Raw genomic sequence first — 6558 nt, forward strand, 5'->3', positions numbered from 1 at the left:
GTTCAAAGCACAGCGCGCTAACCACCGTGCAACTGCTCCACCCCATAGAGCGGTTCCGCAATGAATTACACATAACACTGAGTTCCAAAGTTCTCATATAATTGCTCACACCTGTGCACAGTACGTGGTGCACACTCGAGCCCTTGTCAAGGGTTGCACGTGTTGTAATGTGAACCATAAAGCCACCAATTTGTTTGGTAGCATATTAGTCTTGAAAGGCAACGCACCACGCCATTTCCCCTCTCATAACTTTGTCTGCCTCTTTCCCCGCTCCCCATCCCCAATTCCTTTCGAAATTTCTTCTGCCTCCCCCCCCTCTCCCACGTATTGCTGGGTGTTTTGCGTTAAAACTGAGCATGCTGTGTGATAAGTCAATGAATGGGATTGAATGGGACATTGCTTGATGGATAGAAGGAGTTGATTTTACGAGGTGAGAAACCATTGAGGCTTCCAATGCCTTTTTTAAAGGGTGGCCCATATAAATAAGTGACGACTAATTCAGTTTAATTTACGGACCTTTGTTAAAAATCCACAAACTATGCTGGTCACAATGTTTTGTGCAAAACCATGCTGGTTAGTGCGGGCTGGTGAAGAGTACTGGTGTAGATATTGCTCGCCACTGATATTAACTAACCATGGTTGTGAATCAAACTCAGGTCGCCGGATCCGTAGCGCAGTGTACTGACAACCGTTGTAACGTAAGCTCGAACAAACACTAAAATATAAACAGAGAAAAGCTAACCGCACAACAAAGTTTAGCTTACATTTCAAAACAAACTCATGCAGCTTTCATTAAAGTAGAACACATTTTATAAAGTCACACGAAGCAAATTACAACATTAACTCGACGAGGTATAAACAAACTGTTGTAAGCGTTTATACACTCAACTTTTCCAAGCAACGTAACCATAAACAGCATTGAGAGCGGCAACAAACATTAACGGTGTGTTAGTTGTGGACGAGATGCAGGATTATTCCAAGTTTAGAGGCACCTGCATTACCACTAACTTTAGAACAAATAACACAACATTCAACACGTTTGTCAATAACGCTGCCTTTAAAAGGAAAAATATAATAGGCGACGTTTCAGGCAATTACCCTTTTTAATATTACATGCAATGTATTGTGCTATGGAGAAATGTTACGTGCTATTTAAAAAAATGTCCATTGCCCAAATCGTCGCTCGCCAATTACATAAATATTTCCACTTAAGCCGCTGTTATTAACGAATGCGTTTAGTTTTTTTTTATTACGCGTCATTGTGTACCACTGGCAATGCAGTGTCGACAAATGTAAAAAAATGCAAATTCTAAGATTTTCCACAAGGCGGCGGTACAATATCACTCATGGTGGAATGGACTGCTCATGCTGAGTGGCATTCAAATAGCCACCAGTCCACATATTTTCACCATGAGCGTCACTATACACCTACTGTCTGCCAAGTTATATAATTGTGGCTTATGGGTCAGCCTCGACTATATAAACAGGCAATATAAAGTTATCTTAAAAGTTCAGTAACGTACTCTACTGGTATAATTGCTGCTCTATTTTGTGAAATAAAACAATCTGTCTGCATTTGTATATCTGTCAATCCATACGGTTTACCCCGTATTCTTATACAGGGGAAATTGAGTTTTTAGGTCCATACGGCGTACAGCCGTTTTAATGCGGGTAAAAAAATGTGTTGGTCTATTTGTTTGTGTTTCTCTCTTGTGATGGGACTTTATAGGATGAACGTTGATATTTATAAGGGCACAGGGTGACCAATAAGGGCTGAATGGGTCTGTAATAAGGTAGGGCACCGATAAGGGGTTGACAGGTATGCATTTGTTTGAATGCTGCTTGATGATGCTGAGGAGTTACATAAACGACGCTCTTAGTGAGATGCCAAAAGTGAACTGACCACATGCACACACTCCAAAGACACAAGTCCACTTCAAATCAAATTCCATCTTCGGTGTTCGGGTACACACAACCGTCGTCTGTGCTTGCCCACAAAGACAGACACGTTTCAAGAATCGAGCTGTTCGTGTTTGTTTAAACAGTAGAATTCCTGCGTGATTATGATTAATAAGTCTGCCTTGCGCAATGTAATACCTCATTGGACTCTCAACTGGTAAAGCAATGTATAGGATTGTGGTGATTTATCGATGTATGAGAGATGGCTGGTGGTGGTTATTGTTGTTGTTTTATAAGAGTACGGTAATCCAACAATGGGTGGGGTGGTGGCACAGTCGATTAGAAAACCTGAGTTCGATTCCTGGCCACAGCCTAACATCTGTGGCGAGTAATGTCTGGCTTTAGTTTGGGCACCTGTCAATAACATAGCCCGCACAATGACCAGCACGGTGAAGTATGTTCAAACAATCTGCGTGACGAACATGGCATGGGGGATGCTTTCATCCAGCAGTTGAGAAAAAATGGCTGAAAATTATCATCGTTGTTTACCATTTGTAGATCCCATAATGTTGAGAGGCGTCCTACATTGACTCGTTTTCATCGCTGAGCTTTTGAATTTAGCTAAAGGAACACAGTACAGTACATTTAAGCATCCCAAGAGTATTTCCCCCAGAAAATAGTCATGTTTAGATGATGGCTACGTCCCACACATTCCTGTACAGTAAATCAAACAAAGCCTAATGTCAAGTGTGATGCACATCTGGTTTGCATCACCAAATCGTTGTGTCGCACCATACTCTGCAACATCTTTGTTAATCACGCAGACAGGGGAGTTTCAGGGAAGGCATGTCAAATTCCAGGCAACACATAAAATTGGATACGACTGAAGCATTTTTTCCCCAAAAAGTTATTTGCAGTGATGAAACTGGCCAAAACAAATTAATATGATATTCAGCACGTGTATTGTATCTACATGAAAAACAAATGTTTTAGTTCTCCAATGTGTTTTAGAGTGGTGCCGCATGTTGTTCGGCGTGATGTCTAACGTTTTACACCAAGTGGAGCAAAATGGCGGAAGTCATGCCGAACAACACGTGGCACGTACATGTAGAACTTCTTTCGTACGGTACGTAGCCAAAGTGCTAATCGGAGGTACGGGTGAAGGACAACAAACTAAACACAAAAAGCAGTTCTACAACCTGAAAACAAGTGGGAAAAGTTAGTACTTGTAGTGCTAGTTTCGGTCTCTACATTTAAATAAACCCCTTTGATCAATGTGGCCAGTATTCTATAGGTAAAGTTCCAAATGGCAATACAACTTTATACTCAAGTTGTACTCATATTAGTTCGTCTTTAGGACAGTTATCGTGCCGCAGCCGCCTGCCCCGACCACCCGATACAGAGGGACAGAGCTAACGTGTGAGTGCATTCAAATTAAGTTAAAAGGTAAAATAAACTAATTCTTATATTAAACTGTAACTCTAAATCATTATTTGTTTTTAAAGCCCAAGGGTAGTGGATCATTATCGGCAACATTGGTTATCCACGTGGTGTGGCACATGTGACAGCTAAACTTCCCAATTAAAGAAAATAAACATCTATCGCGCGGAATTTATTATATAAAGTTGGTGAATTAAGTGTGCAGGAAGTAAAAGATATTAACAACGTATACATATATGCCTGTGAGTCTATTATTAATTCTAAAATACAGTAGAAAGAAAACCCTGACAGAGTAGCAGCCGGGGAACGGGATGCATCTGAGAGGACATTCACTGACGAAGAAGAAGATAGAGTGATGAATTCAGCTCATGTGCACGAGTGAGAAAGATTGTTACAGTGCAGGATCATGAGTAGATTAACCGTGGTCGATCATGATAAAAACACAAAACAGAGAACACGACCGAGAGAATGACCACTGTGGAGATGGAGCAATAAGATCAGCTCATGTGCAGGAGTGAGAAGGATTGTGTCATCATGGAACTTTGAGAGATGATGAGAGCACGAGGAAGCTTTCATCCAGCAGTTGATAGACTGACTGGTGATGATTATAGTAGAAAAACATGACAAAAATCCGCAAAACATGGACATGCAGTATTCTAATCAGCCTATAAGAACGTTTTGGGTGGGGGGGGAATTCTATTTTCTTTTCAGGTATCTTCACCAATCGTGGCCACCATTTCGGTATCACCATGTTGAGTTATTTATAGTATGACTTCACAAAATAATAATTGTAAGATTAAATAATGGCATAACAATTACAATCTAGACTCCTGGTCGTACGGGCAACATTTACCTACAAAATACTTCTCGTGATACCATCCTGCGACATTCTGTACCCGTGGCCGCGCACAAATAAAATTCCCAAGTGGCATTTTGCTTATATAGTGCCTGTTATATTTTAAGATGCTAGCCATGGGGGGATTATTACAGCCAAATGTTGCTCCTATAACCAGTCGTTAAGATGATAAACATTTAGGATGCAGAACATGAGCAGTATTGTGCAAGCCCAGAAAAATACAGTACAGGGTGTCGCAATCCCAGCGTGGTCATTGAGAATATATGTCACTGTCTGATGTGTCCTAGTAATTCGGTGGTGGTTCATGAATGCACTTGATGTAGAGTAAGGGAGCCGTCTCTTCCTATCTGGTATCACACCACAGTGTAGCAATGTGAATTGGAATTTCGTCAACAATACAGGTGCCGTCATGCTCCATTATGTGATGTCACCTGTACAAGCTGCATGAAACAAAATAAACCTTCACAAAAATTGGGAGCCATGAACCGGATGGACTACAGTGTCTCAAAAAAACACTCTTCACACTGCCTCCTACTCCTAATTAATGAGCCATCTCTTAAAAGTTGATGACTCATCTTCACGCACACTTAAATTATTTTCGCATTGCACGTAGCTGACGAATGTCAAAAATGTAAACCCACACCCGCCCCTTGCTTGTGGCGCGTGTGGAATTGGAGTTGACAAAACCATGGGAGATCGAGATTGAATGCTCCTGCCGCTAATGTAGGGCAGATGTTTGGACGCGATGTTCAATACGAGATGTTTGTATTGAGTGAAGGGTCACATCGAGGGAGACGTTTCTTTCTGAGCGAGGATGGTGGTAGAATTCATCAGGCTGACAGGGTGGCGATGCCTGTGTGTTGAAGGTGGTGGCACGGGAAGAAAAATAATTTTAAAAAACCCACACAGCCTGGATTTGTGGTGAAGTTGTTTGTTATCTCGTCCCGCTACAGATGTGCCATTATATGTGTCTGTTGCGAAATGTGTAGCACGGTTCGGACGTGTCACCCCGGATGGCAATGCACAAGCACATTTTTTTGTGCAGAGAACATCAGGGAGATTCCATCACCATGGCAACATGACAGTCTGAATGTGCAAGGCAGAACTGTTATAAATAACCATAATAAGGTCGCGGGGTTTTTGTGTGTTTCATTGGTCAAAAGACACTGCAGCGATGACTGTCACTGTGAAGAATTTGCCGGTCTGGCAATGACGTGGGGAAGAGTGTGGCTCATGAATGTTTCTCGTGATGTGCTCTATTTTTTTATCTCGTGGTTGTGACCGCTAAGCATTTTATGCAATTGTTTTCTTTTAAGCCAAACGTATCACCTAATACAGTAGTGAACCTTCAGACCCTAATGAGACGGTATAAATGCCGAGGAAATATAACGTGCTAAGCAAATGTCTGGAATGTGGATTTTGCACAAAACAGTTTGTGTCACAAACTCAAATAATAATTTATAGGCCTTTGTCAATTCAATGATGAAGGACTCCACAAATTGTGTCAGTATTGGAGATTCATTGGCCATACTTCATCACCACGCTGTATAGGGCACATTTATAAAGCGGGGGCCCAGGACCAGTTCAGATAGGACTTGTTACTGATGTTAACCATTGGGTAGGAATCAAACTCAGCTCGCTGGGTACAGAGGACACATCGCTAATCACTGCGCCACCCTTCCACCTTGTGACACAAACCCCGAATGTGGTAAAAATGTCCTACTCTCTGTTGGGAGTGATTTTCTACCTATACAGAAGCTGCATGTGCAATGACTTATGGTGCGATGGTGTTTGTGTGCCGATGCACATCATTGTGTGTCAGCACCGGTTAAGGTCAACACAGCTCTATAGCTGGCCACCCATGTGACATGCGATCGGTCATCACATGAAACCTATCGTGACGTGGAACAATGTTGTGCGTGCTCACAATGTGTGCATGTGCATTGCTCTATCTCTCTCTCTTGTTTAATGAAGCCCACCCGTCAGGGCTGTCACTGCATGCACGTGTCGTCATCCCATCGTCATGCGACGAGTCAAAAAAACATAAAAACGAGGGTGGGTGGTGCCGGTGGTTTGTCCTCGGCAGGTGGCCAACAACACCATCGGGTCCATTGGTCAGGGGCCAGACATCAGGTGATGCATTGCCACCCAATGGAGATCCAGTTTACCAAACTGACTTGTTTTTTTTTCCTCCCTCTCCAATCCCAACTCCCCCCCCCTCTACCACACACACATAACCAGCACCACAGCTCTTCACGCCACCTCTCCAAAACCCTTCCCCTCCCCCTTACAAAGGCTCCCAACTCCCGCCTCCCCCTCCCACCACCACCACCAAACCTCTCTCTCTCCCTCCCCACACCCCA

Source organism: Lampetra planeri, chromosome 3, assembly GCF_965212315.1.
Source record: "Lampetra planeri chromosome 3, kcLamPlan1.2.h2, whole genome shotgun sequence".
NCBI classification, from domain to species: Eukaryota; Metazoa; Chordata; class Hyperoartia; order Petromyzontiformes; family Petromyzontidae; genus Lampetra; species Lampetra planeri.